Here is a 21,078-nt window from a genome sequence, read left to right as displayed (position 1 = left end):
TGAAATTTGAGGCATTATCAAGTGCTTGTCAAATTGTGAATGAGAGACTATTGGAGTGTGAACAGCCTGCGCAAAAAAAACAAAGCAGAGCTCATGCCTTTCAAGCTACTTTTTTCAAATCATCATTAGAATCTTATCTTTCAGCCTAACAATGTATTACAATCTAAACATAACATATAGTCCAACATTTGTAGGACAACTAAAGTTACATTAATAACTCTAAATTAGGCAAATAGGAGTACCAATTGATTTGTTTCTGCTCAACACAGAATAGCCGCATGTGTGCACTACCTCAAATCGTTTGGAGAAAATATGTATATTTTATTCAGCTTTGTTCAATTGTATTCTTCAAACTATAAAATAATGCCACGGAATTATAAGCAAATCTTATTTGCTGAATGGACTAGTGTAGCCCACAGCCATTTGGCATAGCCACATTGGGACCTAACATAAGGACAACTCAGAGTATGCTATTATTTTCTTCTGAAATATACTACATTTTCATGTTTCTTTAGACCTATCTAAAATAAATAATGGATTTATTGTGAAGCTGTAGGCTATATTACATGGATTCATTAGACTTTTTAAAATGGCTCGTAGGCTCTGTGTGGAAGCCAGGAGATGCTAAATGTGTTTATGTCGATTAACGGTCAATTACCGTGAAACCGACAGTTATTTGCTTGACAATCACCGGCTGACAACATTTTGTGACCAACATAGCCCTACCTAGGTATGTCCACAACATCCTCTGTAGTATTTTCCGGTAGAACAAACCTTTATATCCAGTGTCTCAAGTGTGAATCGATGGTAAATCACTGTTCAGAGGGAGCGAGAGAGAGAGGGAGAGGGAGAGGGAGAGAGGGAGCGAGAGAGAGAGGGAGAGAGGGAGGGACGTGCTTCCACTTCAATCAGCCCTGTGTTTTCCACTGCTGTGCACAAACCTATCTCTGCATCTGAGCTTGAAGGACATCTAGACTTATAACGCTGAGCAAAGCTTAAAGAGTGACAAGTGCTCAGATCAACCTTGATTGGAAAATGTCCTTTCGGTAAACATTTACATCAAGACGTGAGCCTATCAGGGCAGACTGAAGATCATTCAGTCTGTTGCGTATGGAAGTTGCGTATGGAAGCTTTTTCTGCTCAATGTATCGAGAGCTTTGTTGAGTAGACAAAGCTCAACAAACATGATTTCACCAGTATTACAAGAATGGTGTTATGGTCTTTGGCATGATGTTGACAAAGGTCGATGGGCCGACATTGTTTTGAGCCGGTAGGTTCATGTTGGCTAGAGTTTGTAGTACAGTACTTAAGGTACAGAGCCCATGATTGTCATCCTTAATTATATCCACTTTGAAAACACTTTGACTTCAGGGTTGCTATCTCTCTATCTTCCCAGATGTATTTTAACCCTACAACTTTGAGGACATTAATCTCATGGAACCGCTTAGAGAACGTTTCAGCACCTACACTTCCATGACGCTCACACAGTTATTTAATGTCATCAGTCTTTCGGGCACTTCGCCGTCGCTAACGACATCTGACAGGTCCCCCTTAAGAAACGTTTTTCTGAAGGTTAATCATCCCGTTTCCCGCCTGTGGTCCTCTTTGGATCAGACGCTCGCTATCCGTTTCCAAGCAGCCGAGCCGCTGACACTTTGAATTCAGAACGCGCCCTTCAGCTGCACACTTCTCCACGGTAATTAGGATCGGAGAGAGCAGGAGTGTCAATGTAAGAGTTTAAAGGGAAGACGGTGGGTTTGACTGATGCTTCTAATGGCCTTCGGTCGCCACGGCCGTGTTCTTACAATGGCGTTCGAGGGGGGAATGATGGGGGGGTTGAAGGGGAGGATGGAGGGGAGTATCATTAATCTACAGGTGACGCCACACAATCTGAAACAACGTCGATCTTTTTCCATCAACAGGAAGTCATAACTCATCTATACTAGAGCCGTCCATGACTTTTGGTGGTTCATTTTTGACGGACAAGGATATTTAAAGTCGTTAATCACTGGCAACTATTATCTCGCTGTTACCATAGTCATTAAGATGGATAGACGTGATTGGCAGTACTTGATTTGATATGGTTCATAATAATACAGTAAAATGGATGTGTGGATTGAACCTAATGTTTTGTTCACATAATAGGCTACGATTGATGTAATGCGCCATGACAACGGAAGAGGATGGTTAGACCACGGATGCTTTAACAGTGTTGAAATGAATTGATTGATTCAGGGACAGTAACACTATTTTGTTAAGTGAGGAAGCGGAAGCATATTTCAGCTAATTAACACCGGAATGGCTAATTGATCCATGATGTACCCTGTATGCTCTCAGGTCTTACATAGATAATCAGGTATTGTGCTGATATATTTTACAGTGATTTTACATTGTCAAAATCAGAATGTTCTCTGGTAGCTAAGATGTTGTTACAGAGGTGGAACCACAGGTCCCAGAGTGGTTGTATCGATTCTCGTCCTCGTCTGATGAGGAGTAGGATAGATCGGACCAAAATGCGGCGTGGTATGTGTCCATGTTAACTTTATTAATCTGAACACAAAATAACAACGGTGAAACAATGAAAAAACGAAACAGTCCTATCAGGTGACAAAACACAAAACAGGAAACAACTACCCACAAACCCAGGTGGGAACAGGCTACCTAAGTATGGTTCTCAATCAGAGACAACTATAGACAGCTGCCTCTGATTGGGAACCATACCAGTCCAAACACTGAAATACAAAACCTAGAACAAAAACATAGATTGCCCACCCTAACTCACGCCCTGACCAAACCAAAAATACAGACATAAAAAAAAGTAACTAAGGTCAGAACGTGACAGTGGTGGGCCATTTTTTTCAGACTCTATAGCATATGACAGTGATTAATGATGCTTTATATGGTGTATAATGGGACAAAAAAAAACATATCAGGTCACATGGTTTTAAAAAAGGATCATGGAAAAACTGGTGCTGGGGAGGATTCAAATCTTGTCAAACTTCAGCAACCTTGTACTTGTTCATATGAATTCTATTTTAAACCTAGACTAACAGGGTTTCTTCTACAAACACGGAGACAACTGTGATTGGACAATAGAACATGCTTTATGCATGTTTGCATCGTGTAGGCCTATGTAACTACGCAGGGCTCCTGAGTAGCGCAGTGGTCTAAGGCACTGCATCTCAGTGCAAGAGGCGTCACTACAGTCCCAGTTTTGATTCCAGGTTGTATAACATCAGGCCGTGATTGGGACTCCCATAGAGCGGCGCGCAATTGGCCCAACTTCGTCCAGTTTTGGCTGGGGTAGGCCGTCATTGTAAATAAGAATTTGTTCTTAACTGACTTGCCTAGTTCAATAAAGTTTAAATTTAAACAATAAAAACTGTATGTCTAATAAAAAGAATTACTGAATTCTACAGAATGTCATCACTTTTATGTTGATTCATTAATTCCAGTCAAACATTTTGGATAGAAAAGGAATAGGCAGCCCAAGTTTTAATATAAACCAAGTTGATCACATACACATTTTCTCCTAACACAAATAAATGGATTATATATACTTAACATTACCACTTTATTTACCCTGGCCAGATGGACAGGGCGCATAGGCTGTATGAAACTGCTGTTGTTAGTAGCCTAGTGTTACACGGAGTGGAACAGGGGATCCCTAGAGCAGACTCAGATGAGGAGACTGGGATGAAGTAACCAAGGTATTTATTGAAACACAGGGGGAAGTTGTAGTGCAGGCCAGGGGAAGCTCGGGTGGGTTGCAGGAAACCAGATGTGGAGGCTGAGGCTGGAGTGAGAGGGGTTGGGACAGGGAAAGCAGGTCCGGAGGGGAATCCAAAGGAGTAGTAGAGTGGGGAATCCAGGACAGAGTAGCAGGATGACGAGACGTGGAACTGGAGACAGGGACCAGATTCAGAGCGGGCAAACTGCAGCGGAGAGGAAAACAGCATCAGGCAAGGAAAACAGGCACAACAGGATTTAATAGTAACAACAGCTAGATGCGTAGACTGACTGAGCAGAGATTACGATCTGGCAGCTTGGAAGTGGCAGGGCTGAGTATTTGTCGAGGTCTTGATTATGGAATAGGTTGCAGCTGGTAGGGATCTGCTCTGACTCCAGCACACCTGTCTCCACCCACCCACACAGTCACACACACAGAGAGAGGGGGAGAGAGTACTGGGGGAGTGGCGGCAGGTCAAGGAGACACAGGATGAGCTGTAGAGGGCCTTGCAGGAGCAGATGTGACACCTAGTCCTGCAACATTTATTGAGAGAGTTTTTGCATGTGTCTGTCAGGGTGATGTGTTATCACGTTTGCTAAATAAATACTGGAGGAAAGTGGAAAGCGCACTTGAGTGTGCGTTGTACACAGCACACACAGCCCATGATTTACGTGAATCTGATTGGTCAAGCACTCATCAAGCCTGCAGTACTCTGATGTGAAGGACCGATAAATTGCGAGTTGACAAATCATGCGGCAAATCAGTCTAAAAAACAGTACTTTGCTTCAATATTTTGTACTAAACTAAATAAGAAATGCTGCTCCACCTGATTGAAAAGGGAAAATGTCTGCTTGCCACACGTTTTTCGACGGCCCTGTGTTGTTCGTAGCAGTTTCGAGGATTATTAAAGCTTAGTGTGCCTTTAATGTAATGTCAAAGCTCAACATTTTGCCACATGATAACAAACTTACCAGTCAAAAGAGTCTGGAATCACAATTGATTTTACAACTGATCACAAATAAGGGTTATACTGTTAGTGCTGTCTTATTTTCCTGAAGGAGAGATCCAGTAAGGGTTATACTGTTAGTGCTGTCTTATTTTCCTGAAGGAGAGATCCAGTAAGGGTTATAATGTTAGTGCTGTCTTATTTTCCTGAAGGAGAGATCCAGTAAGGGTTATACTGTTAGTGCTGTCTTATTTTCCTGAAGGAGAGAGATCCAGTAAGGGTTATACTGTTAGTGCTGTCTTATTTTCCTGAAGGAGAGATCCAGTAAGGGTTATACTGTTAGTGCTGTCTTATTTTCCTGAAGGAGAGATCCAGTAAGGGTTATAATGTTAGTGCTGTCTTATTTTCCTGAAGGAGAGAGGTACAGTAAGGGTTATACTGTTAGTGCTGTCTTATTTTCCTGAAGGAGAGAGGTACAGTAAGGGTTATAATGTTAGTGCTGTCTTATTTTCCTGAAGGAGAGAGGTACAGTAAGGGTTATAATGTTAGTGCTGTCTTATTTTCCTGAAGGAGATATATCCAGTACTGTAAGGGTTATACTGTTAGTGCTGTCTTATTTTCCTGAAGGAGATATATCCAGTACTGTAAGGGTTATACTGTTAGTGCTGTCTTGTTTTCCTGAAGGAGAGAAATCTAGTAAGCGACTAATCTTTGTCATTTAAAGTAAAAGCTCCATAATTTACCTTCATTCTTTGATTGGTGAATAATTAAGTGATACTGTGTTTCTGCTTTGCCCTCCGTAATGATGGCAATAATTCATGTTATGCTGATGAGCCCACAGAAAGAGTTTCATAATGCATTTCAAATGGCTAAATGATTACAGCTTCAGATGAATGGAGTGAACTGTGAACAACGGCATGTTTTCTAACTGCGATAAATGCATTAGTGTAAATGTGAGAAAGACCCCACCGAATGCGGAATCATTCACAGAATCCCAACCAAATTGCCTATGCCTGGTGGATGGGATGTGAAATAGATTTAAAACGGTTTAATTTATCACTGTTGTAAATGGTTTTTCATAAAGTGATGAAAGATCATCGGCAGGCCACTTGTATAAGGAGTTCCTGTTTGTGTGCATGTGTGTGTGCTTATGTGTGTGTGCGCGTACATGCATCGTTGTGCATGCTGGTGTCCCTCTTACAGTGAGTCAGCCCTGTGGATTTCTGTCTTGTGTGTACTCTGACTGCTATGGCCCCTGGGTGACAGGCATGGGTGTATAAGTCATTATCAGCTGTGATTCTCAGGGGTCAGAGCCTGAGGTGACAGTGCACATGCTGGGGTTGAGACAGACAGACAGACTCCCTCCTGCCACTTACAGTCCATTATGAAGAGAGGGGTTTCTCTATATTACCCAGAATGCATTGTTGTCTGCCAGTTGTCAGTCAGGGTTGGTGACAGGGCTGCAGTAAGGTGGGGCAACAGTCTTTCTCTCTGTCTCTATCTCTCTTACTCTTCCTCTCTCTTTCAATCTCTCTCCCCCTCTCACTCTCTTCCTTTCTATTTTCAATTGGCTCTACTCTTTACTTACCTAGTGAGTATGGTTCTTGTGATTGACAGAGAGGCTGATAGGTAGATGACAGGTTCTTGGCTTGCACTAGAAATGGCTTCGGCTAGGAAGTGGTTCAGAATGGTTTACAAGGCATGTTGTGGAAAAATAACATTTATTTTTTATGTTTCCAGAACACCTAAGTGCACTTTGTATTCTAAAATTACTGTACTCTCAATTACTTTCCCATTTAGAAACCCTACACAGGGTTTTAACCTTTATGAGCAAAATAGAGTCTAGCAGTAATTGCAGTAACTTTTCTCTGCTTTTATATATAGGTTGATCTGAAAACCTTTATCAAACTATTGTGTGCACATCCAGATGCTGTCATACAGGAAAGTGTTTGATTACATTTACTCACTGTTTTTTTTCCTCATTAAAAAAAAAAGTTATCTGATGCATTATGCTAATCAAGTAATTTGACTATTTTATGGTTATTTAAATAGATTAATTTTCCTTCAATTGAATATAATTCACAACAGAAATGGGAACCTGATAGTAATATATGTGTTTTAGTCCTTCATTTTGCATCAGCACTGTCAGGCAATGCAACACATTCATCAACAGAGAAAGGGGAAACTCAATTTGATACGGGAGAATTTCATGTGACCTTTTATGCAGTAAGTGGGTCTGAATAAGAACTGCACATACATCAATAGATTCTCAACCTTCCAGAAGTGTTGATGGTTAATACAGCAACATTTCTGCAGAATACTGATCAGATGTTGGATCTCCGCTGCTACCATATCAACATGAATTTGGCTTGAATTGTATGCAGTGTGGATGAATGAGGCCACATCTGTTCTTTCTTTGGCCACCTTGTTCATTGTTATGACTGCACAGTGGAGGTAGAAAGGCTGTTCACAATATCAGGTCTTACTTGTAAACAACAACAAAAAAGCTTTTTAATTTAATTTTGTTGTCCTCTGGGAGTTGCTGAATCGCCTCTCTACTTCAGTTTGGTCCACAATTCCTACACCTTGGTTCGGAGAGCGAGGTAGCGGCTGTGATCCCTTTCCTTTGCACAATATCACTGGAGTCGTAAAATAGAAATAGTATTGTTATAATATATAACATGCAACTTCTAAGTGCATTTATTCTGCAGTATACAAATGTCTCGTGTCTTCCCTGTCTTTTTTTCACTCTCTGTCCGTTTGTAAGATGGCGCTGGAGCAGATGGCAGATGTTTTACGTGCCCCCAACCGATTGTGTTTTTTGTTTGTTTATCTTTTTTTTACTCTTTTTGTACATAATGTTGCTGCTACCGTCTCTTATGACCGAAAATAACTTCTAGACATCAGGACTGCGATTACTCACCACGGACTAGCAGAATCCGTTTTCTTCTTTCACTACTCTGACGAGCCTGAGGCGGAGGATATACGGCTCCGACCCCAGTGATCTGCGTGAAGAGGAGGCGGAGAAAGAGAGGCTGGAGAGCGGGCTGGCTTCTGAGAAGTTGGAGGCGATCGAATAGACCTCCACTTCCCGCAATTCTGCTAGAAAAAAACGGCAATCTTTCGACAATAAAATGGACGAGTTACTGGGAAGATTAAACTACCAACGGGACATTAAAATCTGAAACATCTTATGCTTCACGGAGTCGTGGATGAAGAATGACAATATCAACATACAGCTGGCTGGTTATATGATGTACCGGCAGGATAGAACAGTGGCGTCTGGTAAAGACAAGTGGCGGCGGTCTACGTATTTTTGTAAACAACAGCTGGTGCACGACATCTAAGGAAGTCTCGAGCTATTGCTCGCCTGAGGTAGAGTTTATCATGATAAGCTGTAGACCACACTGGCAGCATCCGCACTGAGCTAAAGGCTAGAGCTGCCACTTTCAAGGAGCGGGAGTCTAACCTGGAAGCTTACTGCTATGCCCTCCAACGAACCATCAAACAGGCAAAGCTTCAATACAGGACTAAGATCGAGTCGTACTACACCAGCTCTGATGCTCGTCGGATGTGGCAGGGCCTGCAAACTATTACAGACTACAAAGGGAAGCACAGCCAAGAGCTGCCCAGTGACATGAGCCTACCGGAAGAGCTAAACTACTTCTATGCTCGCTTCGAGGCAAATAACACTGAAACATGCATGAGAACACCAGCTGTACCAGAAGACTGTGTGATCACACTCTCCCCAGCCGATGTGAGTAAGACCTTTAGACAGGTTAACATTCACAAGGCCGCAGGGCCAGACGGATTACCAGGACATGCGCTGACCAACTAGCAAGTGTGTTCACTGACATTTTCAACTTCTCCCTGTCCAACATGTTTTAAGCAGACCACCATAGTGCCTGTGCCCAAGAACAATAAGGTAACCTGCCTAAATGACTACCGACCTGTAGCACTCACATCTGTAGCCATGAAGTGCTTGGAAAGGCTGGTTATGGCTCACATCAACACTATCATCCCAGAAAGCCTAGACACACTCCAATTTGCATACAGCCCCAACAGATCCACAGATGATGCGGTCTCTATTGCACGCCACACTGCCCTTTCCCACCTGAAAAAAAGGAACACCTATGTGAGAATGCTATTCATTGAATACAGCTCAGCGTTCAACACCATAGTGCCCTCAAAGCTCATCAATAAGCTAAGGACCCTAGCACTAAACACCTCCCTCTGCAACTGGATCCTGGACTTCCTGATGGGCCGCCCCCAGGTGGTAAGGGTAGGTAACATCACATCCGCCACGCTGATCCTCAACACAGGGGCCCCTCGGGGGTGCGTGCTCAGCCCCCTCCTGTATTCCCTGTTCACTCATGACTGCACGGCCAGGCACGACTCCAACACCATCATTAAATTTGCCGATGACACAACAGTGGTAGGCCTAATCACCGACAACAACGAGACAGCCTATAGGGAGGAGGTCAGGGATCTGGCCGTGTGGTGCCAGGACAACAACCTCTCCCTCAACGTGATCAAGACAAAGGAGATGATTGTGGACTACAGGAAAAGAGGACCGGGTACGCCCCCATTCTCATTGACGGGGCTGCAGTGGAGCAGGTTGAGAGCCTCAAGTTCCTTGGTGTCCACATTACCAACAAACTAACATGGTCCAAGCACACCATGACAGTCATGAAGCGGGCACGACAAAACCTATTCCCCCTCAGGAGACTGAAAAGATTTGGCATTGGTCCTCAGATCCCCAAAAGGTTCTACAGCTGCACCATCGAGAGCACTGGTTGCATCACTGCCTGGTATGGCAACTGCTCGGCCTACGACCGCAAGGCACTACAGAGGGTAGTGCGAACCCTCAAGCTTCCTGCCATCCAGGACCTCTATACAGGGCGGTGTCAGAGGAAGGCCCTAAAAATTGTCAAAGACTCCAGGCACCCTAGTCACAGACTGTTCTCTCTGCTACCACACGGCAAGCGCCAAGTCTAGGTCCAAGAGGCTTCTAAAGAGGCTTCTACCCCCAAGCCATAAGACTCCTGAACATCTAGTCAAATGGCTACCCAGACTATTTGCATTGCCCCCACACCCCTCCCCTCTCCACACTACTACCAGTTGTCATCTATGTATAGTCACTTTAATTAACTCTACCTACATGTACATACTACCTCAACTAACCGTTGCCCCAGCACATTGACTCTGTACCGGCCTCCCCCTGTATATACACTTGTTACTTTTATCTCTTATTCTTATCCGTATTTTTTTAAACTGCGCTGTTGGTTAGGGGCTTGTAAGTAAGCATTTCCCTGTAAGGTGTTGTATTCAGTGCATAATAACATTTGATTTGATGACTCGTTATACTCTCTCTCATGATTCACCTCTCTTGTCTTTCTCATCACCACTCACCTTGCTGTCTTGTCTTCTGTTTGCAGAGATGGAGTGAAGAGGAAAGAGCCTATCGTTAAGGGCAGGAGCCAGCTGTGTGAGGTCAGGAATGACTCAGTGTTTTCTATTATCAAACCCTTTCTGCTGGTTTGGCCCATCTGTCTCTCTGTCTAATCACATCATTCATAACTGATATAAAGAACCAACATTGTATTTGACTCACTATGTTGCCTGTACTGTACTAAAACATCCCAGTATTTGGCAGCATACAGTATAATATTGCAACAGAAGCCCCCAGAATATATATGAAAACACACAGTACAGCACTGTTATCAATTTACCTGTAATAACCTTGCTGGCTAACACCTTGATTGTTACAATGTTTCAAAGCTGCTTTTTGATCTACCTTTAGCAGCCTAGCTACTGTAGCTAACACCTTGTCAATCTAACTGTAGGATCCTAGCCAGCTAACACCTTGTCAATCTACCTGTAGCAGTCTAGCTAGCTAACACCTTGTCAATCTACCTGTAGCAGCCTAGCCAGCTAACACCATGTCAATCTACCTGTAGCAGCCTAGCTAGCTAACACCTTGTCGATCTACCTGTAGTAGCCTAGCTAGCTAACACCTTGTCAATCTACCTGTAGCAGTCTAGCTAGCTAACACATTGTCAATCTACCTGTATCAGCATAGCTAGCTAACACATTGACCTATAGTGTTACAGTATGGCTGCTATGTAATGTGATTGGGAGGAAAAACTACATACAATCCTATGCTAAGCTACGAGGGGTTCTTAGCCTTGTGCTGACCTTCAGCTTTTCTTTTAGTGAATCAGTGCTTACATCCCAAATGGCACCATATTCCCTATATAGTGCACTACTTTTGACAAGGCCCCATAGGGCTATGGTCAAAAGTAGTGCACTATATAGGATAATAGGCTGCTATTTTGAATACAGACAGTGTGTTGCAGGTAGAAAGGTCATCCATGTTCCATGCTGCAGAGTAAAGCTGAGAGGTATGTTGTGTCCTCCATCATTAGCGCTGGCTAACAACACGGCAAGAGGCGCCTGCCTACCTACCTACTGCTCCAGCCCACTCACATAATTACAGCTGAACACCTTGGCGATACAAGAAGTGAATCATTCTGTCAATCTGCATACAATTGACATTTATACCTCTCAGTAGGCTATTGTATATCAATGAGGTCAGGGATAATTCTACCACCTCCACTGCTACGTGCTACTGCTGTACAACTAACTGCTATACTACTTCAGTACTAATACGACTAACACTACTTATTATGATACTAATATGGGTAGAACTGATCAGAATTTGTGGTCATCATTCTACTTACACTGAACTATAGTGTTTTATTGAGGGCACAGAGTAAATCAGAAATGTACACAGCTTCAGCTACCGTTACTAGAGATCAATTTCAAATAGAGGAAGATGTATAAAGGCCTACGTCTTTTTGTGAGACTGTGTTCAACTCGTCGCTTCACCCTGTGTTCTGTGAAAAGTGGGAGGCTGGGCTAGTCAAACCCATCTCTGCTTTCGTAGACGCCCATGTTGTCTTGACACAGTCTAATTACCAAAGGTAAACAGCACAGATAACTTTCATGAGCTGCCTGCCACGTTACGTGAATGCAGATATGATTGGGAAGCAACAGCAGAAGAGTTCCTAGATACAGTGTGGTGAAGGCCGGTCACGAGTGAAAGCCAGGAGGGCAGTGAACCCCGAATGGGACATAAAAAAGGTCTGAAATCCAGTCAGTGATGCATAGCCTACGTCTGGGAGTGAGAAACCACCACCGCCCACTTTTGAACCTGCCCGAACAGATCCACGGCTAGTCCTAGCGGTAGTCATATCGAGTTCAACATGAAGATGTCAGATGTTTAAAATAAATCCATTTGACTCAATTTATCCAAGGCTTTCATTTATGATGTTGCTCAGGTCAAGACCCTTGCATCCAAAATATTCCCACCCCTGCGCTAGGCTAATTGTCTGAAAAGCCAGAGGATCTGTGCAGGTTTTTCCGTGAGGAAGGGAAACTGTACAAAGACAGTGTAAGGCTACCTATGAATCCAATTTCAAATCAATCAAATCAAAGGTATTTATATAGCCCTTCGTACATCAGCTGATATCTCAAAGTGCTGTACAGAAACACAGCCTAAAACCCCAAACAGCAAGCAATGCAGGTGTAGAAGCACGGTGGCCAGGCTATGTGGGGTGGCCAGTCCTCTTCTGGCTGTGCCGGGTGGAGATTATAACAGAACATGGCCAAGATGTTCAAATGTTCATAAATGACCAGCATGGTCGAATAATAATAAGGCAGAACAGTTGAAACTGGAGCAGCAGCACAGCCAGGTGGACTGGGGACAGCAAGGAGTCATCATGTCAGGTAGTCCTGGGGCATGGTCCTAGGGCTCAGGTCCTCCGAGAGAGAGAAAGAAAGAGAGAAGGAGAGAATTAGAGAGAGCACACTTAAATTCACACAGGACACCGAATAGGACAGGAGAAGTACTCCAGATATAACAAACTGACCCTAGCCCCCCGACACAAACTACTGCAGCATAAATACTGGAGGCTGAGACAGGAGGGGTCAGGAGACACTGTGGCCCCATCCGAGGACACCCCCGGACAGGGCCAAACAGGAAGGATATAACCCCACCCACTTTGCCAAAGCACAGCCCCCACACCACTAGAGGGATATCTTCAACCACCAACTTACCATCCTGAGACAAGGCTGAGTATAGCCCACAAAGATCTCCGCCATGGCACAACCCAAAGGGGGGCGCCAACCCAGACAGGATGACCACATCAGTGAATCAACCCACTCAGGTGACGCACCCCTTCCAGGGACGGCATGAGAGAGCCCCAGTAAGCCAGTGACTCAGCCCCTGTAATAGGGTTAGAGGCAGAGAATCCCAGTGGAAAGAGGGGAACCAGGCCAGGCAGAGACAGCAAGGGCGATTCGTTGCTCCAGAGCCTTTCCGTTCACCTTCCCACTCCTGGGCCAGACTACACTCAATCATATGACCCACTGAAGAGATGAGTCTTCAGTAAAGACTTAAAGGTTGAGACCGAGTTTGCGTCTCTGACATGGGTAGGCAGACCTTTCCATAAAAATGGAGCTCTATAGGAGAAAGCCCTGCCTCCAGCTGTTTGCTTAGAAATTCTAGGGACAATTAGGAGGCCTGCGTCTTGTGACCATAGCGTACGTGTAGGTATGTACGGCAGGACCAAATCAGAGAGATAGGTAGGAGCTAGCCCATGTAATGCTTTGTAGGTTAGCAGTAAAACCTTGAAATCAGCCCTTGCTTTGACAGGAAGCCAGTGTAGGGAGGCTAGCACTGGAGTAATATGATCAAAAATTTTTGAATAATGCACACACTATGAATAATGCACACATCATTAGAGCAGGTTTTAGTAAAGTACCTGGTCTGAAACAGATTCTAACACAGTCTATATTGTGAATAATGGGTGTGTGCGAGCTAGGAAAATGTGCCAGATAAATCCAATCTGTTATGATTACTTTGTGCGGTATAAATTAGATTCTCATTGGGTAGAACTATAATGCAAAAACAAGCATTTCACTAATCTAGCTAAGTCAGTGCCTTGAAGTTGCAGATTTTTCGTTGACTTGCAACCTGACAAGAGTCTGATGATAATATCACAGAACAGTGTGCTTCTGGACTCAGTGTGTAGCAATGCACTTAGCATAATTTAATCAATCATAAACTAATATTGGTCGTAAAGCATCCTCTGAAATATTCAAATTGGATATTTGTCATTTCCCTTGCAAATCATCCCAAATATGTTCATTTTACACTACTGTATATATGTCAATTCAACTGAAGCAGTAAAGCACTGTATAGTGCTCTGCTAATTGAAGGGTCTTCGGTGGGGATCTGACTCAATTTCTATAGACTCCATAATAATTTATCAATGACACCTCAGCAGGTGCTTCATCATGTCTCCAGACCAATTTTTCCATCGTCCTCCCTATGAATACATTATACTTCCAGCCAATACATCTTCCTGGCCCGTCCTTGTGCGTGAACTGAGTAGAGTAGAGTATTACTTTACTAATCCCAGCTTGGGAAATTGTTTTATCACAGCATTCATCATCCATAACGTATAAGGACATGACACAATGACAGATACACAACCAAACACAACACATATCAAGACACATGAAGGCACCTGCTCCTTAGCATGCGCAGTCAGATTCAAGTGGTGTTTTCCATCCCACTCTGGAGGAAAAAACAGCAAGAATACTGTTCACAATAGGAAGACATCATAAAACAGTTCATCCATTATACTCGTTAAAAAGCCTCATGTCTATGGGTAAAAAATTTCTAAACCTCTCTGTGGAACTTGTGGACAGGATGGACCTGCTACTGAAGCTGCTCCTGTGTTGCTTTAGAGTGCTGTGGAGTGGGTGTGTGTCATTGTCCATGATCATGTGTGTTTTTGCTTGCAGCTTTTTTATGAACATGTCCTGCATTGATTACAGGCTGCAGCCAATTGTAGCGCTCGCTTCCCTGATGATTTTGTCAAGCTTGTTTATATCCTCCTTGGCTAAATTATCTTTCCAGCACACAGTGGCATAGCTTACTATACTCACCACGACACTGCTGTAGAACATGGAACATGCAAAGCATTTTGTCACAGACATTAAAAGATCTAAGCTTCCTTAAAAAGTACAGTTTGGATCGGGCTTTTTTTGTAGATGCTGTGGGAGTTCTCCTTCCAGTTCAGTTTGTTTCCACTATTACACCCAAGTACTTGTAAGTGTCAACAGTACCAATCTCTTCACCATGAATAAAAATAGGATTAAAAACATATTTAATTTTCCTCAAATCTACTACTACCTCCTACATACACCCTTTCACAAAGGACATAGTTGTATCCATGTGATTAGCATCGGGTACGTCCAAAATGGCACCCTTTTCCCTATATAGCGCACTAATTAAGGTAGTAGTAGATTTTTCACTACTAAGGTAGTGCACTATACAGGGAATAAGGTGCCATTTCACATGCACCCAATGCCACTCCACAAGGTGCATTATATCTGAAATTGATATGCAATCTGTGTTTTGGGCAATCATAGTTTCCGATTGTATTTTTTTTGTATTATTCGTTTTATTTCAGCAGGGAGTCACCATTGAGACCAGGGTCACTTTCACAAAAGAACCCTGGAACCCTGCACTATATATACAAATGTATGTGGACACCCCATCAAATTAGTGGATTCGGCTATTTTAGCCACACCCGTTGCTGGCAGGTGTATAAAATCGAGTACACAGCCATGCAATCTCCATAGACAAACATTTGCATTAAAATGGCCTTACTGAAGAGCTCTGTGACTTTCAACGCGGCACCGTCATAGGATGCCACCTTTCCAACAAGTCAGTTTTTAAAATGTATGCCCTGTTAGAGCTGTCCCTGTCAACTGTAATTGCTGTTATTGTGAAGTGTCTAGGAGCAACAACAGCTCAGCCGCAAAGTGGTAGGCCACACAAGCTCACAGAACGGGACCTCAGCGTGCTGAAGCGCGTAGCGCATAAAAATAATCTATCCTCGGTTGCAACCTTCACTACCAAGTTACAAACTACCTCTGGAAGCAACGTCAGCACAAGAACCATGTTTTCCATGGTTTGGGCTTGGCCCCTTATTTCAAGTGAAGGGAAATGTTAACGCGACAGCATACAATGACATTCTAGATGATTATGTGCTTCCAACTTTGTGGCAACAGTTTGGAGAAGGCCCTTTCCTGTGCACAAAGCGAGGTCCATACAGAAACACCAGAACATCTAATTGTAATGTATTTTGTAGTTGGTTCCGGCAATGAGGTGCTTTAAAGCTAAAAGCAGATTTATCGAGTTTGGTCGACACCCGAGGAACCTCAAGAGTTAAGCAACCTTGTGAACGGGTTTGGTATCTCATGTTTTTAATATTTTAACAGCGAAGTTTGGTAAGTTGAAAGCTTGTGTAGTAGAGCTTTGTAAAAATTGCATCCTATTCCCTATAGTGCACTACTTATAGGGAATAGGGGAAAGTAGTGCACTCTATAGGGGACATTGTGGGTGCCACTTCAGACACAGTGATGGTCTGTGGTGTGTAAACTCCATACACTATAGCAGTAAAAAGCTTCCTGGTTGGTGAAGTAGCCAACTGCAGCCAATCTCCTGTGATTATTGGTGAATAGATGCTGAGCTAATGGAGTTGTTGGATCCTACTCTGAAATGAACAGCCACTTTCCCACAGAGCCCTGTGCGTTTTAATGAATTAGTCGATAGTCGCTAATCAATCAGACTTGAATTACAGAGGGAAATTAGAAGGATACACCCTAAATGCCGACCTCTGAGGAAAATCCATTCTGGCATGTATAGGGGTGTGGGGGAGGGAGGGTGGGAAAGGGATGCTGGTTCTACTACAGCTGTGTAGGAAAGCTGTTTCCCTAGCATGTTAAGGATGCATCCGCGGATTAGCATTGAGAATCAATAGGAAATGCTAAATGACCGAAGCAAGTCTGACTCAACATTATAGTGTTTCGTATGTGACAATAAAACATATTATAATTTTTTTCTTCTCTGAAAAATGAAGTCATGGAATGATCTCAGTAAGGGTTGTTGTGGTGGATGTGGGTGATGCCATCCAACCTGGCATCCATCCATTTCTTGGAGGGAAAAGTGCCACTGAGTGGATTTCTCTAGTACCACATTCCTGATAAAGGTGTCCCTATAGTAGTGTAGGCACACAAAGCAAGCTTCTGCTGCCTGCCACTCTATTGAAGTGCCAAAATTAACACACGCACACACACACACACACCAACTAAAAATGACCAATAAAACTATTGAGTGGTACTGGGTGACATGATTCTATTTCCAGTCTATATGTAGTTACTGTGGAGGGGAAACAACAGCTAAGAACACTTTTAATCTCAGATCAATAGAGCATGTCTGTAATTGGGATAACGCAACATACCAGGGTGGGAAACAGGCAGTTGAGAAGATTACTCTAGTGTCAGATTAAATGACACAGTGCACAGGTTTCATTAGTCTAGCGTGAAGCACTTCTCTTCAGTTCCAGGGGGTATAAACACACAAACCCACTGCTCCTGAGATAGAGGGGCAGGAATGTGGGGATGTGATAATCAATCAAATCCGTTCTTGGGGTTTATAGGGGAAACGAAGCAAAAAACAGATGCTAATTGATTTGATATTGGATTAGATTCCTATAACACTTTTCTAGGGGACTCAACGTGCTGTGTACTGCAGATTACGCTGTACGCAATGGGAGAAATTCCAACAACCACTTAAGATGTGAAGGCTAGATTATGGACTCATAGCTTATAGGGTTAAAAACCTGTCTCCACTGTAGCTTCAACCCTTTTTACTGTAGCCCACAAAAGCGATTGTAAAGTTGAGTTGAGCTTCAGAGCCCCAAGGTCTAAAACTAGGGTCAGCCGCAAAGAAAAGTTTGAAATCTCCAGCCTCGTCTGATTACACAGATAGAGGAAAATACACGTTTTTAGACACATGACATTTCACAAAAACAGTGTAGCATTCACAACTGTAAATTATCTCCACCAGGCTTCGCTAAGCTGAGAACATTGTGTAGAGATTGTTTTGTAGTCTGTGAAAGCTTGGATGGTGTAGGTCTTATAGCTCTCAGAAGCACAATAAATACCTTTTAGTGTTGTGGCTACAGAGGAGCTTTAATAGGGTAAACCCTGCAGCCGCTTTCTGGATCTGTAATGTATACTGCTCAGTCAAGTGTTTCTGTCCAGTTGATGTGTTGTTTTTAGGTGATAGAAATATCTGCCGTGGAACTATAGAGTGTAAAGCGCCTGTACTTGATAGTTCAAACACGTCCATCAGGTCGCTTCATGCTGTATTGCCAAAGTGCTGCATCTTTGACAATACAGTATGCTGGAACTATTAAAGGGAAATCAATAAGCAAATAAAACCAGGATCGTTTTAAGATTATTTAGTTTCTTTCCTCTTTTAACTTTTCGGTCCACTTCCCTGTTTTATGTTCACGTAGTCCTTATAACCACAAACTCCTAGTATCCTTTGCGTACTGAAAGAGTGAGCAGCCCTTTCACTAGAACGACCTTTGATGAGGTGAACTTCAGTAGATGAACAGACAAATGCTGCCTCAGTTATAGTACAGCACATAAAATACTATTGTGTAGTTCAATACATTTGTTTCAAGTCCATCTCAGGAGCAAGAACACAATAAACCATTATTGTGATACCCAGTGAAATGAACACAGGTTTCAAGACGGATGTTTCGAAACCACATTTATCATGTCCTTCCTTCCTGTTTGGTTGGTCCTCCCTGTATGAGAGGGTAAACGTGGGCCATACCTCTATTCCCAACTTCCACTCAGAACCATTTTTTTGCGGGAATATCACACATTGCTGCTTTGTCTCGGAACAAAGACAACATTCATTTTATCATTTGATGTTTTAACCTGGCAGTATCACTCTCAGTAATCAGAAAAAAACTATACGTATATACAGTATATTCTTAACAGTTTGACCAGTGGGAGCCTGCTGTTTAGAGGGGCTGTTAACTTTTAAAGTGCTTTTCGATGGTCTTCAAGAGTTGATGTGAGCCACAGTTAGTTTTATCAGAACAGATTTTGAGTGGGAGTATAGAAGCCTTGTGTTGGGGGGCTGTATGGTGACAGATCACTGTGTTTGGTGTGGGTTTATATTGAGGACTGTGTGTTGGTGTGTACAAAACAGTATCTGTTGTAACAATATTGATAACAACAATGAAACCTTGGTTTGATACAATGATGTGATACAAGTGTGGGCTGTGCCATTGTGTGCATGTGTATATCCTTGTTTGCGAGTGTGAATGTGTGCGTGTCTGAGTGTCGAGCAGAGAGAGTAGCTCAAGGTCTCAGCAAGGTCTACATTCCCCAGGGGCCCCTGGAGACAGAGGTGAACCATGAGTCCTAGTCCACCCACCATAGCAGAATGCCTATAGAGTGCCAAACTCAAGGCTCTAGTTTCCCATGAGACATCCTTTGCTCTCACCTGTCATCACAGGGGTCAGATTCAACATGACCTCCAGACATTCACAAGATGGCTATTGTTTTCACCTCCTGGCTCTGCACTGACTTGGCTAACCTAGGCTCACAACACCGCCTGGCCCCATTCCAACCCCCCAGGCATCATGTGTGTCTGTGACAGGAACACTGGAGGACGGTGCAACCACTTTACACACCCACAGCTGACCTTTCACCCCCTTCTGTCATCACATGTGTAACACTCTGGCATGACCATCTGGACACTTGACCATACGATCGCTTGACCATCTGGTCATATGGCCGTATTTCACAGACTTTTACATGAATTCACGCGTGACACTCTGACACAACCACCTTAATACCGTTTGACCACTTCACCATTTGACCTTCTGAACGTCTTTTAGGATATAATACACAATGTTTTCAAGGCTGCTGTGCTGCTCATTAGTCCTGCTGACCTCTCGGCAGGTTCATTTATGACATCATGTCCTAGCAGTGGTGAAGGGCATTATGAGAGGGATTACACCCAACACCCTGGCTCAGTCAGTCCCCCACGCTGGCACTGCACCTTTTCTGTTTCACATTAAAAAATAAAGTAGAGTGTGTGTGTGTGGGGGGGGGGGACTTTGGTGTGTGTGTATGCTATTATCAGTGTGTGCGCTGCTAGAGAGCGAGGATCGTCTTTCAGAGACACCTGAAAATGCGCAGTGCGGAGGGACTCCTGCCTTGAAGGCAGCGGTAATTGAAGTTGAAATGAAAAAGGACTCCAGAGCCAACGCTGCCAAGAGAGGAGACGGGGATATGAGAGGAGGGATGAGGACGTGAGAGGAGCGGAGAGGAAAGAAAAGGAGAGAAGGGTCCAAGGGAGTCCGAATCTATAGGGGAAAATCAAAGGTGCCCCGTAGGTGCTAAAGAAGTGATTTCCTTGGGGGATAATGTAGTTTGGCTCACCAACTCACCTTGAGTTATTAAAACATGGATTACCCACAGAACGCAGGGCTGAGAGAGAGAAACTTAATTCTTCTAGCCTTTTTAATCTGGGTTTAGAGGTAATGTGTGTTTGTAATACAATGCATGACAACATTACCATACTTCCATAGACTATATATACAGAAGTATGTAGACAACCCTTCAAATTAGTGGATTTGGCTATTTCAGCCACACCTGTTGCTGACAGGTGTATAAAATCGAGCACACAGCCATGCAATCTCCATAGGAAACATTGGCAGTAGAATGACCTTACTGAAGAGCTCAGTGACTTTCAACGAGTCAGTTTGTCAAATTTCTACCCTGCTAGAGCTGCCCTGTTCAACTGTAAGTGTTGTTATTGTGAAGTGGATACGTCCAGGAGCAACAACGGCTCAGCCGCGAAGTGGTAGGCCACACAAGCTCACAGAACGGGACCGCCGGGTGCTGAAACGCGTAGCGAACTTGACTTGCCTGCATAGAGCCCTGATCTCAACCTCATCGAAAACACCTTTGGGATGAATTATAACGCCGACTGCGAGTCAGGCCTAATCGCCCAACATCAGCGCCTGACCTCACTAATGCTCGTGGCTGAATGGTAGCAAGTCCCCAAAGCAATGTTCCCAGAAGAGTGGAGGCTGTTATAGCAGCAAAGGGGAGACCATCTCCATATCAATGCCCATGATTTTGGAATGAGATGTGCGACGTGCAGGTGTCCACGTACCTTTGGTCATGTGGTACACTGGATAGGTGCAGTGAAATTTGTTTTTTTACAGGGTCAGTCATACTAGTACGGAGACCCTGTAGCAAATTAGGGTAAGTTCTTTGCTCAAGGATTTTCATCATGTCGGCTCAGGTATTTTAGATAGATTTTTCCCCTTAACGGCTCAGATATTTCAGAGCTAGCGTCTGTCAGCCCGGGCAGGTCTTTACAATATTAATACCCCAAGTCATTATGCAGTTTTATTCTCCCTACTGTAACTGTTTCAGA

At 43.5% G+C, this 21,078-nt stretch overlaps 1 protein-coding gene across 2 annotated transcripts in view; it reads left to right on the top strand.

The window, feature by feature from the left end:
* LOC109890097 (beta-1,3-galactosyltransferase 1-like) overlaps window positions 1-21,078 on the top strand; it is a 118,427-nt gene that overhangs the window by 54,842 nt on the left and 42,507 nt on the right. For both annotated transcript variants that reach the window (XR_004209938.1, XM_031824325.1), the window contains exon 2: window positions 10,115-10,169. The gene's annotated coding sequence lies outside the window, so the exon portion shown is untranslated. The remainder of the gene's footprint in view (window positions 1-10,114; window positions 10,170-21,078) is intronic.

The sequence above is a fragment of the Oncorhynchus kisutch genome, linkage group LG5 (genome assembly GCF_002021735.2).
Source record: "Oncorhynchus kisutch isolate 150728-3 linkage group LG5, Okis_V2, whole genome shotgun sequence".
Classification (NCBI taxonomy): Eukaryota; Metazoa; Chordata; class Actinopteri; order Salmoniformes; family Salmonidae; genus Oncorhynchus; species Oncorhynchus kisutch.
Note: the sequence above shows the minus strand (reverse complement) of the source record. Positions and strands in the feature narration are given on the sequence as shown.